The sequence below is a fragment of the Malaclemys terrapin genome, chromosome 17 (assembly GCF_027887155.1).
Source record: "Malaclemys terrapin pileata isolate rMalTer1 chromosome 17, rMalTer1.hap1, whole genome shotgun sequence".
Taxonomy (NCBI): Eukaryota; Metazoa; Chordata; order Testudines; family Emydidae; genus Malaclemys; species Malaclemys terrapin.
Window position 1 is genome coordinate 6,073,507 of NC_071521.1, and position 22,482 is coordinate 6,095,988.

The 22,482-nt window shown below is 47.9% G+C and overlaps 1 protein-coding gene across 1 annotated transcript in view; it reads right to left on the reverse strand.

Annotated features, from left to right (window-relative positions):
• NACC2 (NACC family member 2) overlaps positions 1-22,482 on the reverse strand; it is a 91,046-nt gene that overhangs the window by 68,453 nt on the left and 111 nt on the right. The window lies entirely within an intron of this gene.

Below are 22,482 nucleotides of genomic sequence, written 5' to 3' on the forward strand. Positions count from 1 at the left end.
TGAGATGCCCAAGGCAGGCCATAGGAAGCAGGAGGCAGAGCCAATTGTTAGAGCCAATTGTTGTAATCACTCACTAGTATAATTATCACATCACATCGACACCCTGGGGCCACTTTTAGGGTATTAAAGTTCTCTTCTGTGCTACCAAAATATGTATTTCATGTTGGCAAAAGGCATAAGTGCAGATATCCAGCCAAGCTCTGTGGTTCATACAGAATGTCCCTCAGACAATCCAGATGCTCTCTCAATAAGAGCTTCTTTTAAACATACAAATGCAGATGTATCTGCCTATTTCTTTGTCTATTAAAGCAGAAAATAAACCAGGTTTAGTATTCATCCATTAACAACAAGAAAAACTCTGCAGCTAGAGTTAGCGCCGTCAATGTCCGAACATTCAGCTGAAGTTGCTGAAAGTTATCATTTCCAGGCTATTTATTTAAGTTAGTTTGATTTTAAAACATCAAGTTATCTAGCTATACACACAAAAACAGGGCGAAAAGTTTCTTGGCAGATTATTTTATTTATTTTTTTTTTATTTATTTAATGGAGATATCCCATCTCCTAGAACTGGAAGGGACCTTGAAAGGTCATCAAGTCCAGCCCCCTGCCTTCACTAGCAGGACCAAGTACTGATTTTTGCCCCAGATCCCCAAGTGGCCCCCTCAAGGATTGAACTCACAACCCTGGCTTTAGCAGGCCAATGCTCAAACCACTGAGCTATCCCTCCCCCCTTGAAAAAACACTCATTTTTTTCATGATTTGGTACTTCAATGGCCAATCAGAATTTTACTGATCTTTCTCAGTCACTTATGTGCTGAGAAATTGCCTGTGAAATTTCAGTCCAAAAGCGAGAGTTTTTCAAAACAGTTTTAAGTGCCTGAAAAATTGGATCTTACAGTGAAAATATCTTCTCAATCTCCATTGTAAATCATGAGCATATAGAGATTTTAGTTATTTAAGTAGTTCATAGTGTTTGTTAAAAAGAGTCTGTTTTAATCAGCCATTAATCCATTGTTGGGGCAAACTTGGTGTCTGGTTCCTAAAATGATCCTCTGCGTTCATTTTAGTAAAGACACTTGTTCATATACCATGAAAGGGAGTAACTCTGAACAATGCTAATTTATAGTAAAATATAAGGTGTGAAAACCTGACTCCACTGAAATCAATAGAAAAACTCCCATTGACTTCAATGAGGCCAGGGTTTCATCTAAAACGTGCTGATGCTTTGAGAAATGAACATAAGCAACCCAAGATCCCAATCTTGGAACAAGTTCTGTGCACGTGACTGTGCAAAGTTCAAGGCAGTATTGGGGCTTCAGTGCTGGAGCTACTAAAACTGTACCAACCCCTCGCCCTTTAGAGTAGTTTAAACTGGCTATGTTTATAACAATAATATTGGCTACTAATAATGTGTTAATTTTATAGTACTAGTACATTTTACCATTAACAAAAAAAGATGGATCAATTACATGCTCTATTGGTAGTGGCGTGATACAGGCATCTGTCCATTAGGAATGGGACCGAAACCATCAAATCACTTCAGAGAGCAATGAACAGCCATTAAATCAGTGGTGGGCAACCTGTGGCCCGCACGCAGCCTGTCAGGGTAATCCACTGGTGGGACACGAGACAGTTTGTTTACATTGACCGTCCGTAGGCATGGCCGCCCGCAACTCCTAGTGGCCGCAGTTTGCCATTCCCAGCCAATGGGAGCTGCAGGAAGCGGTGGCCAGCACATTCCTATGGCCCATGCCGCTTCCCGCAGCTCCCATTGGCCAGGAACAGTGAACCGGGGCCACTGGGAGCTGCGGGCGGCCGTACCTGTGGAAGGTCAATGTAAACAAACTGTCTCGCAGCCCATCAGCGGATCACCCTGATGGGCCGCGTGCGGGCTGCCCACCACTGCATTAAATGACAACAACTTTTGGTCAGAACCAACTTGGGCTGGATACAGAACCACCTAGAAAGGAAAAACTTCCCGTCCATTACCAGCTCCAAGATGTGCAATATCCCAACCCCCGCTATTTTAAAATTCACACTTTATCATCTGGGGTTGAAAAAATCCAGTAGAAAGGCACAAATGGATTGTGCTAGTAAGCAGAAAAACTGTTACATCTTCTAAATGTAATTTTGCCAAAAGCTTCTGCACATTTTTTGTGTCACGCTTTGCATTATGAAGGAAATTTCTTTTTAGAAGAACAGGAGAATGATTTGCATAATATTCTTTGCAAGTTAATATCAGCCTCTGATAATGATCTCTGCATAATGCAAAAACGTTTGAGAAGACTGTTACAACACTAAGTAATCATATTTTAAATTATGTTTCCCTTTATAGAAAGGTGTTGCAAAAACACACAGACATGAAATCTGTCTGTTGAAGCCCTAAGAACCACCTGACCATCTTCCCACTATTCTACTGTTACATATTGCAACACTGGCTTTCAAAATCTTACAAAACAAATTATACTGCAACAGTCTGGCTTCACAGAAGGCAGAGCTTTTTCCTGTGTTGATGCTACTGCACATCAGATTTCACAAGAGCTCCTGATGTACTGTATAAATTAAGGGAAGATCAAGAATTTAAGTTGTAATACAAGGCCATACCAACTGGCCCAGATTCTTCCATCCCTGCTCAAGTTGAGTAGTACCTTGCCACTGATCTAAATGGGACTGCTCCTAAACCATGCTACTCCTCAACCAGAATCTAGACCCATGTTACTTGCTCTCTGCCAGGTTGTTTTAGCTCACCACTGTCCCTTAGATTTCTCCGTGTGTAATAAACCATTTTAGTAAAAGTGGACAATGTGACCAGACACCGAATAATTGATCATGAAACCGTTTCCAGAGCACAAGAAATTAAAACTGCACAACCACCACCACTTTCCTCCAACTGAATGAACCTGTTCTCACGTGTAACTGCATACTACAAACAACGTGTGCAGGAAAAAAAGATATCCTCTCTGACAGCAAACAGCTTCACAAACTTCTTTGTAAGGGTTAAGTGTATCTTATCCGGTCACAAAAGACCTCAACACTTCTTACCAGCATCATGGTTATGTACCTCATTAGGCTAGGAACTTAACCTAAAAAGAAGAGTTCTAGAAGTATGCTCTTTAACCAAATATATAGGAAAACGTCCCATTCAGATGTGAGTACAGACCAAGTATATCTGTCAACCCATAACAACAGGAATCTAATACAGTCTCATGTTAAATGCGTAATGTGAGACTAAGATTTAATAACCATAACCAGTCATTTAAAAATGAACTAAACTTCCCTGGTCAAGAGTAAAAATCTAAATACACACTCAAAGACATCAAGAGCTAAATCTTACCTCAGACTAACCCACACATAAAATCACATACTTCTATTAGCAAAGCAGGACAAATATATTTCTAACTGTATGTACAATATAATGACCTCAGACTCAATTCACTACGAAGACTGTATTCTGCAGAATTTAAAATGATACAATTCCAATAAATAATCTTGAAATCAAGTGTCCTCAAACCTGCCTGTATCATCTTCAGAATCAGTCAGGGAAATAAATTCCCTTGTCCATCAACCATCCCCCCAGAACCTTAGCAGGTACTACAGGCATAAGCCAATTTCAAATCCTGATAAACATTTTTGGCCACTCATAAAGGCAAGCCTAAAATTAAACAGCTGAGCTACATAGCCTGGGCACAATGCAAACTGAGAATTTCTTGTATCAAAACTCTGTTGGCAATTCCTGTTGCTTTTCATATTATATTTTGCACTCTTGATGCAGAACAGGCAGGAGCGCCGCCAGCTTTTCTGCCGCCCTAGGCAGCGGAAGGTCCAACCCCGAAATGCCATCCCCCACAGAGGCCGCCGCCGAAATACCGCCGCGGTCACCCCCCCCCCAATTGTAGCTCCCTAGGCGACCGTCTAGGTCGCCTAATGGGTTGCGCTGGCCCTGAGAACATGTAACAAATAACTGTACTTGTTCCTTACCCCTTTTTGCACACTTGTTAGTGGGTATGAAGTGAACAACTTCCCTTATTCCATTAAGGTCTCAAACATTCAAGAACTACAAGCAGCCTCAAGATCCGCATCCCAAATTCTCTTTTATACCCATAATCCTTAAATTACAGATTGCTAGGCAAATTCCCCACACTTTCTATTTGGCACTTGAGACCAATTAACATGAATGAATTCTCTACCCCCTTTTTCAGATTAAAAAATGTCTAAATGTTGTATCTGAAGAGTTGGTTTTGGATTCCAGCAAAGAGACTTGATTGCCCAAACTTGCCAATACCTCATACCTAACAAATGAAATGCACTGGGGATTAAATGCCAACAACGTGGTCATTGCATTACAACACATGGGTAAGACACGATCGCTCCTCCAAGAAATCACTGAAGTTTTCTTCAGAAGGCCTGAAGATGTCACAGGCCTCATGCAAGTCCAAGATGGCTGCTCACCTAATTTGGAGGATTACACAGTAACATACACAACTTTAAAGTCTTCAATGCAGATTTATTTCCGCAGCAAAACAAGCTTGTGAAGACCACAGTGAGGGAGATTCTGCTGCTTCACCCAAAGCAGATGGGAGATAACCAGTTCTCCTCTTCGGTAGTTTGCAGATTTCGGCTTAGGATGTTTTACTCATGCTTGCAGCATAAATGGTAACAGGGCTGAGTATTCCATTTTACTCCGCAATAATCCAGCTCCCTCATCAGGATGTATTCATCCTTTGACTCTGTTGTTTATTCACTCGTGAACTGCATTATTGCCTCATTAAGCAGCACACCCATCCTATTGATTCAATACTCTGACCTGATGCTGAGAATGACAGTTCAGTTCTTTAGCAAAGGATCTGTATTTACTACTTCTCTAATATCCTGTAATAGGTGTAGATGACTCAAGACTTAATTATATAAAACAAAACTTCACAAAAGAACTTCTAAGAATTTAATATGTTTAAATTTGGGACTAAACAATAGAGTGTTCTGGATGATCGAGAGGCTTGATAATGTTAAACTGAACAAGTACAGTCTGCTATACTGAAGAGGACATGGCAAGATTCCTAGGAACTGTCTGGTAAGTCAAGAAGTTCTGTGGTTCGATTCGTTACACAGCCTGTATATTAGTCAATCGTATTCCTTAGTCTATTCTGGAGAACAGGAAAAAAGATGGCTCCATTCCAAATACTGTGTACTCTGAAGAAACCCTAATAATCACTTAACACTGCTCTTGAAAAACCTCAAGAAACACAAACTCCTCACTATTTTGGAGGAAAAGATCAGGTAATTACTGCAAATAATTCTTTGCCATTCTATTATAACCGTCCCACATAGACCTTAAAACAGTTTACAAACAATCTGCACAATACCCCATATTACTATTCTCATTTTACACTTGGGTAAACTGAAGAACAGGAGTAGTGATCCATGTCCTGTCAGAGAGTCAACAACAGAGACACGAACAGAACCACAGGATTCTGACTTCAAGTCCTCTGTTCTAGCCACTGAACACCACTCTCCCCCCGAAAGAGCTGTCCACTTACTGGTGGAATACTTAGGCCTTGCCCAAGAAGCACCTGCCATCTGCATCTCCAATTGCAATTAACAGGAGTTGCTGGTGAGCAGTGCCTATCAGGCTCAAGTAATTAGTAAACAAAATTTAATGTATTATCTCAAACTATACAACATTTTCAAGGTTTTTCCTTTCCTCTGCTACATTTCAAAACATGATTATTTCTGTCTTTTTTTATCTGAATTAAAACAAAAGTCAAAGCTTTGTCTCTTAATCAGAAGTTAGGGAAGAAGTCATAATAGCCCCATTCATCAAAAGCAAACTTGGTAAAGTAGTGGGTACAGCTTATATTCATAAGGAGAGAATGAAAAACACTGAGCTGTGGAAGAGTTAAGGGACAGAAATAGAAGACAGCCCTCCAAAATATTTTTTTTAGTAACATAACTGGCTATGACGCTGTTTTCTCTTTGTTTACCTTCTATGGAAAGCAATATAGAAAGCCAGAGTAATACACTCAACTACTTTCTTAAAAGCTTTGCTCTTTTTTTTAAAAAAAAAAACCAATTATAGAACAACTTTCTCAGCAGGGGTCAGTATAGAATAAAAATCAACAAAGTTAACATACTCAAGACCAACAAAGATTAATGTCTACAGGGTTTCAAAAGTAGCACAATGCAGATTTCATTAACATTTTAATTGTAATGTATATCTTTTAAATCTTCTTTCACACTAATGGTTTTATATGAGAAAAGAAAAGAAACATAGAATAAAAAAACTGCTGACAACAACAAAAAATCAACATGCAAAATTTAACAGGAGGAACTTAGTGCTGTAACGGGAAATGAATTAGATGTTGGAAACTATGTTAATGTTGCATTAAAGTAGAGATTGAATTTCTTGACTCTTCCATGAAAACGAAGTTAAGGTTGCAACTTTAAGTCTGTCCCTTTCACAGACACACTACAATAAGATTGTTCATTACAAGACAACAGAACACGTAGTATTATGTGTACACCTAAAGTTAAAAAAAGGGACAGTTAAAACATTGCACTGTACAGTTTAATTTATTTACAGAGCAGCATCTTAGGATGAGAGTTCTATTATTATTATTATTGTTGTCTATTACATTATGCTTTTCAGTAAATTTAGTATTTCTCCCTGTTGTATGATCATATAAGTATGTAAAGATAAAAGTCACACACACTTAGGTCTTTTCTCCATTGAACAACCAAGGTTAGATGATACAGTAGCGTAGAGCAGGAACAGGTATTTATACCAATGTTTGATGGTGCAAATGGAGCTACACTAGAGCATCAGAAATGGTGTAAAACTTTCAGATATGCATCTTTACCTGAATGTCCAGTCCCCAGAACAAAAGTCATCTAGGATGAGAACCAGCATGAGAAATTTCAGCACAAACTATAATTGTATGCAAGCTGTGAAAACGCAGGTTTTCAATAAAAGTGCCATCTCAACCATAACTATAATAAAAACAGGTATGCATAAGTTCATTACACAGGAATAAATACAGCTTGATGTGCTCAGTGTAAAATACAGAAAGGTTTCCAAGTAAGCAAACATCTAAAGAAGGATTATCCTTATTTGTGAGGATTCCATTCCATCAAGGAACTGAACCACGAACGTCTGCATCCGACAGAAAGGAGAATCTGCTTGTTCTCTCCCTAAAATGACTAGCCGCACCCTGTAGACAGCAGGCTGGCACACAATGCTCCATAGACCTTTTTCCCTTGGAGGTATTTAATCCAACTACTTGCCAAACCTAGTTATGTCTAGCTTTCAAAACCAAGTGATGTTAAGAATTATCAAACCAACATAACCCACCAAGTCTTTCCAGCACACAGATGTTGTCTTTCAAACAGAAATTTCAGAAGTGGGCTGTAGTCCACGAAAGCTTAGGCTCTAATAAATTTGTTAGTCTCTAAGGTGCCACAAGTACTCCTGTTCTTTTTGTGGATACAGACTAACACGGCTGTTACTCTGAAACCAGAAATTTCTGTAATTCCAATAATGTATTAATGCACCTGTGTGGTATTGTATCTGTCATATCATAATTTGAATATGGGTCTCAGCACCTTGCAGGGACAGGAACTCAGAAGAGAAATGCTATCCCCACCGTAACTTTGGCATTGTTACATTGACACTACAATATGTTCTTTTTGACTCCTCTACAAGGGGCTATATTTTCAAGCCTAACTCTGGTTTCTCTAGTGCATCACATAGCTATAGTATCCTGTGACATAGGGAACTGGCATGCGAAACACATATCCACACACAAAGTACGTAGCTTTAGGCTGCCACGTGTCTCGCTAATAAAATATTGTGGTGTTAAAGCATTTATGGAAAGAAATCATTGCTGGCGCTGGATGACACGATCCCTTTCCATACAAGTGTTCAAACCCACTATCTTGAGAGAGCACAGGCTCTGTCATATTTAACTTACAATTCTTTGCACATGCTATTCTTCAGTTTGCTGCTGAATTTTTGCCTCCAGACTTCCAAGGATGGAAAACATCTGGCTCCTCTCCCTAAATCAATAGAATCCTCAAAGAGCTCTGATTGCTACAAATTAGTTGCTACAAAGTGAGGTGAATTTTTTGCTGTTTTTACAAATGATTAATAGGTCCCCATATTGGCTTTATTGCTGTTAGGATGTCACTGTGAGGTAAAGTATTTAATCTCATCCCAATGACTATATATGGTCACTTTGATGGAGTCACCCCCTCCCCCTACATTCTGCTGCCCTTAACTCCTGGCACTTACTTCCAAAGCAAACTGGCAGTATTTGGGAACTGTGCCACTAATCCAGAAGTCAGCAGACTCCCAATGTTACTATGAACTCCCCCCTTTTCCAGTTAATGCTTTTAAACACCACTTAAAGCTGGAAAGATTTTGAAAAGATACACAAAGAAAAACTTTTTAAAAATATTTTGAAGTCATTTCATAAAAGAAAAAAGTGTCAAGTTACTTTTGTTTAAATGTAGATTTTATAATTATCGCTTGGAAGTTTAAAATCAGCCTCTCTTGCTGCTGAAAAATGTGTTAATTTATTGAGCCTGCATACTGGTTTGTTATTATAGGGTTGCTTGTGACTCCTGGACTGGTGTCAGTGATCCCCACAAACCCGGGGAAAAAATGCACTGAAACATTTTTCTCCGGTTAGGAAGGGAAACAAAAATTTACTTTGCGTGCAAGTTTCTAAAAAGTAAAATTTCCAGACCATTTAGAGGATTAAGAAAATGATTATTTCTTTGGACAGTACTCTGAACATGGAAAGCACAAAATACATGCCAAGTACTATTACTGACACAGTATTTCAATAAGGTTGCAAGGTATTTTAAGTCTCAGTAAGTGTACCAAAAAACCTGTTTCCTCCCATGAATCAGAGTCACTGACAGCCCATCACTGTCCCAAATCATATCCCTCTATGGTGAAAACCATGTGAGGCAGCAGTGTGGTACTAGGGGAATTCCCCTGCAGATTGCCAGAAATATATGGGAAGCTAGGGCCTTTGACATAGAGGTCCTGTACTTCCATACCATATCCTACCCCAAGCACCCCCAAGCAGTGTAACTCCTTTGCAGGCACATTGCCAGTGCCTCCTCTCTGCCTGCCCTGTCACTAGAACCCCCAAATAGGTAAGCCACATGGAAAAGATAACAGTTCTAGGCTGCATTATCTTTCCTAATTTCCAAGAAACTGGAGAGCCCAGGGTCTAGTATTTGTGGTCAGGAAAGACTTTCCCCCCAGGTCAGATTGGCAGAGACCCTGGGGTTTTTCGCCTTCCTCTGAAGCGTGGGACATGGGTCACTTGCTGGTCCGCATGAGAGTAAATGGTGGATTCTTTGTAACTTGAAGTCTTTAAATCAAGATTTGAGGACTTCAATAACTCAGCCAGAGGTTATGGATCTATTACAGGAGTGGGTGGGTGAGGTTCTGTGACCTGCAACGTGCAGGTCACACTATATGATCATGATGACTCCTCCTGGCCTATGAGGGGTTGGGGGAGAAAATGTGCACGCTCCCCAACTTCCCACACAGCCCTTCCTCCATGCCTCACATCAGGCCTTCAAGTTTCCACCCTTCCCTTCACACAGACCCTGTGTTCTGGGAAGAAACCTCCACCCAGTCTGCAATGATGGGGGAGGGTGAGAAAGGGCATGATCTCACAGAGGTGGCTGAGGCTATGTCTGAGGCACACTACAGCTTATGTAGGCATAATTTATGTTGCTCAGGGGTGTGAATAAACCATCCCCCGAGCGACGTAAGTTACACTGACATAAGCACCAGTGTGGACAGCGCTATGATAGCAAGAGAAGCACACCTACTGCCGCTTGTGGAGGTGGTTTTATTATGCCGACGGAAGAGTTCTTTCCCGTCAGCACAGAGCGTCTTCACCGTGCTGCAGCACGTATGTGTAGACATGCCCACAGTCTCCCGCCATAAGGAAGGGGGAGACCCAAGCTCAGAGAGTTCCCTATGTGCACTGATCTATGTCACATATTCTGGCCAAGTAGTAGGAAATTTTATTACCTCTGTCCCTATTTAAGAGAAATCACAAGTCTTGGCATGATTCTTTACCCCTCTGTAAGATCATGTCATTTAACAAGTTAAGAACAGCAGCTGTGGATAAATACAGTGCACAAATTAATATTTTTTAAATCTCTGCCTTCAAACATTTGCTTAATTTTTTTTTAAAATAAAAACAAGTTGAACTTAAAACTTGCTAACAAATCACAGTTCTGAGCAAATGAGCAATTACAGTTGACAATGAATTATGCCTGAAGCAAGCTGGGAAACATATTTTGCAAATGATCTCATCCACAGGCAAATGTGGCATGACACTTGATTTGCTAAAAAAGACACAAGGTTGTCAAAATTCCTGTCACTTTGCAAATAAAGTCAGGTAGAAAGAAAATGAAGAGCCTCGCCCTCTTTAGCATGGTTAACCTATTTCTCAATGTGCTTGAGAAAGAAAAACTTTAGGTGTTTCCATCAAACCTAGTTAGTGAAGTTCTGATAAAGAGCAAAGGTTAACTGAACTGCTAAGACTTCACAGAACTGCCCTAAGCAATGCAGAAGAGATGGCCCCTGAGTGACTGTAAGGCTGCAATTCACAAGAGTTGCTCGGCTGGCATCATACTATAGACACCAGCGGAGATTTAGGGTATGTCTACACTGGAAACTTCAATGCACTGGCACGGAAACGCTCCCATGGCAGCGCTTTGAAGTGTGAGTGTGGTCGTGTGTGAGCACAAGGAGAGAGCTCTCCCAGCACTCCTGGTAATCCACCTCCACGAGGGGATTAGCTCCGAGTGCTGGGAGTCTGTCTACACTAGCGCTTTAAAGCGCTCAGACTTGCTGCGCTCAGGGGGGTGATTTTTCACCCCGCTGAGCCAGCAAGTTAGAGCTCTATAAAATGTAAGTGTAGACAAGCCCTGAGGCTTTGGCTACACTGGCGCTGTACAGCGCTGCAACTTGCTGCGCTCAGGGGTGTGAAAAAACACCCCCCTGAGCGCAGCGAGTGCAGCGCTGTAAAGCACCAGTGTAATCAGTGCCTGCAGCGCTGCACGCTCGCTCACAGCGCTGCAAGCTATTCCCCTCGGAGAGGTGGAGTACTTACAGCGCTGCAAGAGCTCTCACGCAGCACTGGCGGCGCGACTACACTCGCGCTTCACAGCGCTGCCACGGAGTGTAGCCAAGCCCTAAGGGACTGAACAACTGCAATGCACAGCACTTTCCCTGGCCATCAGGTGTTACAGAAAGCTTAAATAACCAAAAGAAACAATAAATAATAAAGAGATCAGGGTTTGGGTAGAAGAAATGACGTGCCTTTAACTTTCCATTTTCTTCTATGTCTGCGTGAGTTTTGTCAAATCAATCTAAAATGTTAAACAGTTTAACTGTCCCTTGAAGTGGTTTGTGACTTATATAATCACTAGAGCTCTCTGAAGCTATTATTGCTTTCTACCTCACTAAACCCCTCTATTTTCACAGAAAGCTACTGCTAACAGGTTGCCTCAGCTTAAATTCAAAATCTGGGAAAATTCAAAGTTATGGCTGAATCTCCATTCTAACCTCATTTTGTCAGACCTGGGTATTTTTAAATACAAGAACTGTAGGGAGATAGCCAATGGTAAAGTCACATCATTTTGTAAGATTGCTTTGCTAAGTTTATCCGCAATCCAATGGCTCCAACAAAGACAAATGCAAAGTGCTCCACTTAGGAAGGAAAAATCAGTTTCACACATACAGAATGGGAAGAGACTGTCTAGGAAGGAGTACAGCAGAAAGGGATCTAGGGGTTATAGTGGACCACAAGCTAAATATGAGTCAACAGTGTGATGCTGTTGCAAAAAAAGCAAACATGACTCTGGGATGTATTAACAGGTATGTTGTGAGCAAGACACGGGAAGTCATTCTTCCGCTCTACTCTGCGCTGGTTAGGCCTCAACTGGAGTATTGTGTCCAGTTCTGGGCACCGCATTTCAAGAAAGATGTGGAGAAATTGGAGAGGATCCAGAGAAGAGCAACAAGAATGATTAAAGGTCTTGAGAACATGACCTATGAAGGAAGGCTGAAAGAATTGGGTTTGTTTAGTTTGGAAAAGAGAAGACTGTGAGGGGACATGATAGCAGTTTTCAGGTATCTAAAAGGGTGTCATAAGGAGGAGGGAGAAAACTTGTTCACCTTAGCCTCTAAGGATAGAGCAAGAAGCAATGGGCTTAAACTGCAGCAAGGGAGGTTTAGGTTGGACATCAGGAAAAAGTTCCTAACTATCAGGGTGGTTGAACACTGGAATAAATTGCCTAGGGAGGTTGTGGAATCTCCATCTCTGGAGATATTTAAGAGTAGGTTAGATAAATGTCTATCAGGGATGGTCTAGACAGTATTTGGTCCTGCCATGAGGGCAGGGGACTGGACTCGATGACCTCTCGAGGTCCCTTACAGGGCTAGAATCTATGAATACTTAGCAACACACCAGCCTATTGTGTCAGAGAGCCATGTACCAATTTAAGTACTATTGTGTCAATAAAGCCAGCTTCCAAAAAGTACATATCTGCAGACGTACACAGCAGAGCAGAAACCATCCAGGAGACCTGGCAGGGAAATCGTACTTTATAAGAAGATGGTCTAAAATAAATATTTCCATTCCACACAGTGATGATGGTTTACAATCTGATTGGACTAAGCAGACAGAAGTGTGGAAGTTTCTCTGAAGCTAACCCAGATTTCTTTGGGGGTGCAACGCTGAGTTGAACAAGTGCTCTTGTGCTATTTCTGGCACTTCTCAGAAAACCAATTGGATATACCACAAAACAGCATCTTGTCTCTCGGCACTGCTGCCTGATCCTAACTGAAACCTCGTGCTAAAATCTGAACTTTACAGAGAGGTTTGTTTTGAGTCCAGGCCTCGAAATGGACAAAGATTCGGAGGGAAGGAGCATTCTTATCTTCTCCAAACCAGTTTGAACATCCATGATTAGAGTCCACATGAAAAGGCTAATTAATGCAATAAGACAGTGCTCTTCACATCTTTGGGCTGACAGAGTTTACAGAATTAGAGCCCGACGTGAAGTTGGTGCTAATGGCACCATTTCATATAAACTGAAATCTGTCGGAGGCCTAAAAGATTCCCAGGGTAAGGAAAATCCAGGCAGATCAGATTTATTATTAAATAGTGGAGTGAAATTGCTTTCATTTTGCAGAAAGGCATTGTCATAGCCTAAAAAATATGTAAGTGTGAAGTGGTCACCATCACTTGCAGGAGTACTTATATATATATATATATATATATACACACACAGACATACACACACACACATATATATACACACATGTTGTCAACATGCTAAATATGGTTTTATCTTACATGTCTTCTATACCCTTAAAAGGAGAGGGAGGGAGAGAGAGAGAGAATTAGTGTAGCTAGTAATAAGCAACACAATCATAGAAAGGCTTCTTCCAAGATCAAACTTTGGGAAGCTGGAACAACTGAGCTTAAACTCTATGAACAAAATTATTAAGACAACTTTAAATTGGACTCTAGTACTGAAAGTTTTCACTCATCTCTTATGCACAGCAAGATCTTACATTTCATTCTAATGCATCACAATTCAAGATCCATTAAAAAGCTGCCATCAAGTGAATTTATGCCACCAATTTAAGTCTTATAGAAACAATGTTTCTCAAAAGGTACAATGAATAGAAATGTCTATAGGTCTGGCATTTTCTTCTTTAAATTCTAATGGAAAAGTTTTCAGTGCTCCTTTATAGTGTTTGCAAAACAAACACTGTAGTATTGTGCAAGGGCAGGAGAACCAGAAGACTAAACTTCCTATAGACTGGGTCAGTTGTTTGTTTATTGCAACGGTCCAATTTAAGAGAAGTTCAAAGCATAAACATTAATTGTGCAAAATTAAGTGAGATTTTAGAATCCACAGTGTTTTATAAACTAGGATAATTAAATTTGTTTTATAAAATTATGTTTACCTGAAATATATATTATATATTTAACCTGAATGTCCCTTTAATACTGTTCTATGCCCTTTTGTCTATTTTTGAACTAAGAAAAAAATTCACATTTCATTAAAGAAAATGCATTACTTTAAAAAGTTGCTAAAATTTGCAAGGAAGAAAGATTTCAACTCCCATAAGTTCACTCTTTCCCTTGGGCATTCCGATTCCACCACCCCTCTTTCACATAACCCCGTATGAAACCTCGATTCTGAGAATATTTGTTGTTTTTACACAATGGCATGAAATCTTCAGTGGACCACGGAATGACATTTATTCCCAGGAAAATAAGGGCAAGATCCCTAATTATCTTGTATTTGCCTCTCACTAGAGTCTGAGCTATTATTACCTCTACTGTTCATAGCTTGAAGATATGTGCTGACTGTCTTAGGCCTGGCTAACAACGTATATTCAAGTAAAGGACAAAAGGTTTAGCCTTAGTCTGTTTAAAGCTATTGAAAAGTAGATATTCAGCAGTTGAATGGGCTTGTATTTGTGTTTCATTTTAACTATACTCATCTATACATTTTAGCACTGCTTCCGGATAGTGCTGCGCATTGTTCGCTCTTACTGAAATCTAATAGGCCTGGAGGGTGCTCAGCATCTCACAGCATCAGGATCCTAACGCTTTGTATGAAGTATGACTAGATTGTTTCAAGAATCACATTAGATACATGATTCCAGAAACCCACTCTTCATGCACTGGACTATTAACTTCTAGAAGCCAATATGCAACTGAGAGGACAGCAATAATTCAGTTTTGTTTACCGATTTCAACTTCTACTACTGTTTAATATTTTAGTTTGAAAAGGTAACACAGCGTGCCAGCTCATCAATTACTCAGGACACAAGACAAACACTTGGCAAGCATGAAGTGCATCAAGCTACTCACAATCTCACAAATGCCTTTTGAAAGGAGGAAACACACAAGTAAATATTCAAATTAATGAAGCAGTATGTAATGGAGACTTCATTTTAAGTGTTCCTGTACTTTTCCTGTTAATACATATGGGTGAGTCTCACATACTGAAGTACAGAATGTACGGCTGTCATTTTATTTTCCTATAGCAGTGGCGATGTTTGGAGAAGTCCTTGAACAGAGCAAATGTACTTTAACTACAACATGCTGCCTACTGCAGTATGTACCATAACACACCAGCATTCAGAAAGGCACTTATCCAAAACAAATCCCAACCCAATAAAGTACCACTATTTTTTCCACACTTATAAATCAACAAGCTGCTTAACATCCTGCATCTTGCTGATCACGTGATATAGCATAAAATAATACTGGAATATTATAATACATGTCTGCTCCACACATCCCCCAAAAAACCACAACTGCAGTCATTTGAATGATAGCATCCTTTGCAAAAATGTTATACCATTATTCATAAACTATGCATTTGGGTGGGGTTTTTTTAAAAATCCCTTTCCTTCAGACCATACAATCCTTCAGTACCAAGAAGGAGTGCAAACATCTATACAAACACTTAGAAATTAAAATCAACTAAGCACTGCAGCCACTTCATTAACATGTTTCTAATTATAACCTATTTCTCAAATCCATTTTGCTAGGTGAATAGGACTTGGAAAGACCATAGGATCTAATCAAATTCTACCAGAATATTCAGCATCTTTTCCAGGAAAGCTCTAATACTAGGAGAGGAGGGGTGCTTTGGGAAGTAACTTCTCCCCCCATTCCCAAGCAAACAAAAGAAAAGAAAAAATAAATATCACCTTCTTATACTAATGGATGTTTACCCCTTGTTACACAAAACACTTCCTTACCTAGATCCCCAAATAACTGCAATTTGACATTAAAAAAGACAGCACAGCTCATCATGTTATTTGAAGTAATTAATGTATGTTTGTGTCCCTGACTCCATGAAAGGCTAAGGGGTTTGTTAGAATATTTACTGTGCCTGTTCCTTCAGTATCAGGGTTAAAATCTATTGTATGTGTTATATTAAAAAAAAATGGGAAAGAAAAACCTGTTTACTGAATGCTCACTGAATTAGCGACATGGGGCAGAAGACTGTTTTATATTTTATTGAATCAATAAACTAACTGGATTAAAAGCAGGACCTGCCAGCAGCAGGAAACAGCAGTAAAACCTCAAAGGCATTTTTTGGGGAGGTTGAGAGACAAAGTCCAGAATATGTTTCCCCCAAATTACAGAGTGGATTAAAATACAGTACCTCTCTTAACTATTTGTTAAACATTAGCAGAGTGCTGGGCATTGTACTGAACAATGAATTACTATGTGCAACTGGACACAATCCTTTTATCAAATGCACCAGAGGACTATCAGTTCTTTTGAGGGCAGGGCGGAAGGAAGGAGAAGACAATACCCCTGGAGAAGAGGAATGTGGTGTGAAGAGAAAAAAATAAATCACTCCCAATGGACAGGGTGAAGAAAAAAAAGTCTCTGTGCGGTTTCTTGGGCAGGAGGAATTCCCCAGGGAGGACGTGGGGGAAGATGAGGATTCAGACTGGGTTTATTCCCCTGGGGAGGGCAGGTGAAACAGATGGGAGGCAGAGGTGGGGAGAAATCCCCTACAACAGTGAGAGGATTGGAGCATGCAGGGGTGCCTCAGCTGTAGTACTGGAAAGCGGCTTTTCAGGGGTAGGGTGTGGGAGATGACAGGAGATGCATTCTCCGGGTAAAGGGTGTGGGAGGGAAAATTCCTAGGGTTAGGACAGAGGCAACTCCAATGAGATCGGGGGGGGGGGGTAAGACGACTCCAATAAGATAGGGTGTCAGGAGAATTGGGACGAGTCTCCTGGAATAAGGATATTAGGATGACTCCGCTGTGTGTAAGGGAGTATGCTGGGCAGGTGACTCCATTGGATGAGGAGGAGTAAGGGGTGACAGCCATATGGGGGAGTAGGTTGGGACTGAGTCCATGGATGGAGGGTGAGAGGGCCTAGGCAAGCGCTACCCCCATGTTGGGGGGAGAGGTAAGGAGGAATCCCTTCTTGGGCAATGGAAGGGTTACTGTCCCAGCTGGAGGGGCAGGCAGAGTCCCCTCTGAGGTGGTTAATCCCTGAGGTGACTGGTAGAAGTGACTGTGTGGGGACAGGTAGGGGTTAGTCTGCTGTTAAAGGACTGCACTCGCATGCAATCGGTGGGGCCAATTCCCCGGTTTGTGGACTGAATATGTTGGGGTTGAGTCCCGTTTGGGAGGGAGCTCTCCCCCCCCCCCCGGAGGTAGCATAGGAGGTGGGGGGAGACCCTCTGGTGCAGGAGAGGGCTGGGTGGGGCAAGCTCCCTGTCAGAAGGGGCAGAATGAGGAGGGGTGATCCCCGTGTTGGGGGACAAGCAGGGGCGAGGCCCCTGTGGGTGGGAGAGAACATCAGAGGGGGAAGAGGCAAATCCTCTGGATGATGGTGGGGAAGGGTTCATGATGAGTCTGCTGTAGATTGGGAGCGGGGAGGTGAGGAGGTGGGTGAATCCCCTCTGGGATGTAGGTTAGGAAGAGAGCACCCGGCTGGGGGGTGAGTCCCCTCTCGAGAGAGAGGGACCAGGGAATAGGTGTGGGATGGCTGCCCTCTTAGGGGGGAGGATAGAGGAACCAAGTCTGCTGAATAGGGTGAGCAGGGGAGGGATGAGTCTCCCCTTAGCAGCGGTAGGAATATGACACACACACCCTTTGAGGGGGTGACTCTCTGGGGGCAGGTGTAAGTTAGTTGCAGGAACTGCCCACCCCTAATAGGCTAGGGGACAAGTCTCCCTTGAGGAAAAAGGGGTTGATTCTTCAGGGGAGAGGATGAAAGCCAACCTCAGGCAAGGGGGTGACGGGGGGGGAGGGTGTAGCATAGGGTGCGAGCCCCAGGGGAGGTGGCCCTAGCCTTAGGGGTGGGGGTGACTGGGGGGGCAATCCCCAGGGGAGGGGGGTTAAACACTGGTGGGGCAAAGCAGGGTGCAAGAGCCCCAGGGAAAGATGGAGCCCTAGGAGTGGGGCTGACTTATGGAGGGGGTGAGCCCCAGGGGAGGATGACTCCATGGGGGGAGTAGGATGGAGTGAACAGTGGGGGGCAAGCAGGGTGACTGGGGGGGTAGATTGGGGAGAAGCGGAGGAGGGTGACTCAGGGGGTAGGTTGGGACAAGCACCGGGGGAGGATGACTCTGGGGGAGGAGTAGGAGGGGGTGAACACCGGTAGGGCAAGGGGGATGATGGGGGGGGTTGGGGCGAGCCCCATGGGAAGTGGGCCTAGCCCTAGGGGTGGGGGTGACTCATGGGGGGGCGAGACAGGCCTAGCCCTAAGGGTGGGGGTGACTCATGGGGAGGTGAGCCCCAGAGGAGGGAGGGTGACTCTGGGGGAGGGATAGCCTGGGGCAAGCCCTGGGGAAGGATGACTCAGAGGGAAGTGGGGGGGGGGAAACACCAGTGGGGTGAGCAGGGTGACTAGGGCGGTAAGCTGGGGAGAAGGATGATGGGGGGAGGTTGGGGCAAGAACTGGGGGGAGGAGGATGACTCCAGGGGGGAAGGAGGGGGGGTGACTCAGGGGGGTAGGAGAGCAAACCTCGATGGGGCAAGGGGGTGACGACAGGAGTGACTCAGGGGGTAGGGGAGCGAACACCGGTAGGCCAAGGGGGTGACTGGGGGATACGGTGGGGGAAGGGAGGAGTTGGGAGCAAACACTTGTGGGGCGAGGAGGTGACTGGGGTGGTGGGGAGGTGACACCGGGGGGGGGCAGAGGTGACTGGGGGTAGGTTGGGGCAGGGCAGGGGGATGACACGGGGGGGTAGGGGAGTGACACCCGGTGCGGCGAGGCGGGTAGGTTGGGGCGGGTGACGGGGGGGGGGGGGTTAGGGAGAGCGAATTGAAGCCCAAGGGAGCGAGGGGTGACTGGGGTAGGTTGGAGCGGGGGGGTGACTCGGGGGGGGGCAGAGAGAGGTAGGTTCGGGTGCAGCACGGGGGTGACTCAGGTGGGGCTAGAGCGAAACCAAGCGGGGGAGGTGAAGGGGGGTAGGTTGGGAAAGGGGGGCGGGGAGGGTTAGGGGGAGCGAAGCCAAGCCCGAGGGTGGGGGGATAAGGAGGGGGCGAAGCCCGGGACAGGGGGGTAGAGGGGAGCGAACCTGGGGGGGGGACGAGGGGGATAGGTTGGGGGGGGGTTAGGGGGAGCGAAGCCAAACCCGTGGCAGGGGGGTAGAGGGGAGCGAAGCCCGGGCGGGGGGACGAGGGGAATAGGTTGGGACGGGGGGGTTAGGGGGAGCGAAGCCCGGGGGGGGGAACGAGAGGGATAGGTTGGGACGGGGGGGGGGTTAGGGGGAGCGAAGCCCGGGGGGAGGGAACGAGAGGGATAGGTTGGGACGGGGGGGGTTAGGGGGAGCGAAGCCCGGGGGGGGGAACGAGAGGGATAGGTTGGGATGGGGGGGGTTAGGGGGAGCGAAGCCCGAGGGGGGGGGACGAGAGGGATAGGTTGGGACGGGGGGGGTTAGGGGGAGCGAAGCCCGGGGGGGGGGGACGAGAGGGATAGGTTGGGACGGGGGGGTTAGGGGGAGCGAAGCCCGAGGGGGGGGGGAACGAGAGGGATAGGTTGGGACGGGGGGGGGTTAGGGGGAGCGAAGCCCGAGGGGGGGGGGACGACAGGGATAGGTTGGGACGGGGGGGGGGTTAGGGGAAGGGAGCGAAGCCCGGGGCGGGGGGGGGGATAGGGGGAGCGAAGCCCGGGGGGGGAACGAGAGGGATAGGTTGGGACGGGGGGGGGTTAGGGGAAGGGAGCGAAGCCCGGGGCGGGGGGGGGGATAGGGGGAGCGAAGCCCGGGGGGGGGAACGAGAGGGATAGGTTGGGACGGGGGGGGGTTAGGGGGAGCGAAGCCCGGGGGGGGACGGGACGAGGGGGATAGGTTGGGACGGGGGGGGTTAGGGGGAGCGAAGCCCGGGGGGGGACGGGACGGGACGAGGGGGATAGGTTGGGACGGGGGGGGTTAGGGGGAGCGAAGCCCGGGGGGGGACGGGACGAGGGGGATAGGTTGGGACGGGGGGGGGTTAGGGGGAGCGAAGCCCGGGGGGGGACGGGACGAGGGGGATAGGTTGGGACGGGGGGGGGTTAGGGGGAGCGAAGCCCGGGGGGGGACGGGACGGGACGAGGGGGATAGGTTGGGACGGGGGGGGGGTTAGGGGGAGCGAAGCCCGGGGGGGGACGGGACGAGGGTTAGGGGGAGCGAAGCCCGGGGGGGGGGACGGGACGGGACGAGGGGGATAGGTTGGGACGGGGGGGGTTAGGGGGAGCGAAGCCCGGGGGGGGGGGACGGGATGAGGGGGATAGGTTGGGACGGGGGGGGTTAGGGGGAGCGAAGCCCGGGGGGGGACGGGACAAGGGGGATAGGTTGGGACGGGGGGGGGTTAGGGGGAGCGAAGCCCGGGGGGGGACGGGACGAGGGGGATAGGTTGGGACGGGGCGGTTAGGGGGAGCGAAGCCCGGGGGGGGACGGGACGAGGGGGATAGGTTGGGACGGGGGGGGGTTAGGGGGAGCGAAGCCCGGGGGGACGGGACGAGGGGGATAGGTTGGGACGGGGGGGGTTAGCGGGAGCGAAGTCCGGGGGGACGGGACGGGACGAGGGGGATAGGTTGGGACGGGGGGGGTTAGGGGGAGCGAAGCCCGGGGGGGGGACGGGACGGGACGAGGGGGATAGGTTGGGACGGGGGGGGTTAGGGGGAGCGAAGCCCGGGGGGGGACGGGACGAGGGGGATAGGTTGGGACGGGGGGGGTTAGGGGGAGCGAAGCCCGGGGGGGGACGGGACGAGGGGGATAGGTTGGGACGGGGGGGGGTTAGGGGGAGCGAAGCCCGGGGGGGGACGGGACGGGACGAGGGGGATAGGTTGGGACGGGGGGGGGGGGTTAGGGGGAGCGAAGCCCGGGGGGGGACGGGACGAGGGTTAGGGGGAGCGAAGCCCGGGGGGGGACGGGACAAGGGGGATAGGTTGGGACGGGGGGGGTTAGGGGGAGCGAAGCCCGGGGGGGGGGGACGGGACGAGGGGGATAGGTTGGGACGGGGGGGGTTAGGGGGAGCGAAGCCCGGGGGGGGACGGGACAAGGGGGATAGGTTGGGACGGGGGGGGGGTTAGGGGGAGCGAAGCCCGGGGGGGGACGGGACGAGGGGGATAGGTTGGGACGGGGCGGTTAGGGGGAGCGAAGCCCGGGGGGGGACGGGACGAGGGGGATAGGTTGGGACGGGGGGGGGTTAGGGGGAGCGAAGCCCGGGGGGACGGGACGAGGGGGATAGGTTGGGACGGGGGGGGTTAGCGGGAGCGAAGCCTGGGGGGACGGGACGGGACGAGGGGGATAGGTTGGGACGGGGGGGGTTAGGGGGAGCGAAGCCCGGGGGGGGGGGGGGGGACGGGACGAGGGGGATAGGTTGGGACGGGGGGGGTTAGGGGGAGCGAAGCCCGGGGGGGGGGGGGGGACGAGGGGGATAGGTTGGGACGGGGGGGGTTAGGGGGAGCGAAGCCCGGGGGGGGGACGGGACGAGGGGGATAGGTTGGGACGGGGGGGGTTAGGGGGAGCGAAGCCCGGGGGGGGACGGGACGGGACGAGGGGGATAGGTTGGGACGGGGGGGGTTAGGGGGAGCGAAGCCCGGGGGGGGACGGGACAAGGGGGATAGGTTGGGACGGGGGGGGGGTTAGGGGGAGCGAAGCCCGGGGGGGGACGGGACGAGGGGGATAGGTTGGGACGGGGCGGTTAGGGGGAGCGAAGCCCGGGGGGGGACGGGACGAGGGGGATAGGTTGGGACGGGGGGGGGTTAGGGGGAGCGAAGCCCGGGGGGACGGGACGAGGGGGATAGGTTGGGACGGGGGGGGGTTAGGGGGAGCGAAGCCCGGGGGGGGGACGGGACGGGACGAGGGGGATAGGTTGGGACGGGGGGGTTAGGGGGAGCGAAGCCCGGGGGGGGGGGACGGGACGAGGGGGATAGGTTGGGACGGGGGGGGGTTAGGGGGAGCGAAGCCCGGGGGGGGGAACGAGAGGGATAGGTTGGGACGGGGGGGGGTTAGGGGGAGCGAAGCCCGGGGGGACGGGACGAGGGGGATAGGTTGGGACGGGGGGGGTTAGCGGGAGCGAAGCCCGGGGGGATGGGACGGGACGAGGGGGATAGGTTGGGACGGGGGGGGGTGGAGGGGAGGGGAGCGAAGCCCGGGGGGGGGGGACGAGGGGGATAGGTTGGGACGGGGGGGGGGTTAGGGGGAGCGAAGCCCGGGGGGGGACGAGGGGGATAGGTTGGGACGGGGGGGGGGGGTGGAGGGGGGGGGAGCGAAGCCCGGGGGGGGGGGACGAGGGGGATAGGTTGGGACGGGGGGGGGGTTAGGGGGAGCGAAGCCCGGGGGGGGACGAGGGGGATAGGTTGGGACGGGGGGGGGGGGTGGAGGGGGGGGGAGCGAAGCCCGGGGTGAGGGGAGGGGAGCGAAGCCCGGGGCCGGGGCCGGCTCCCGGCGG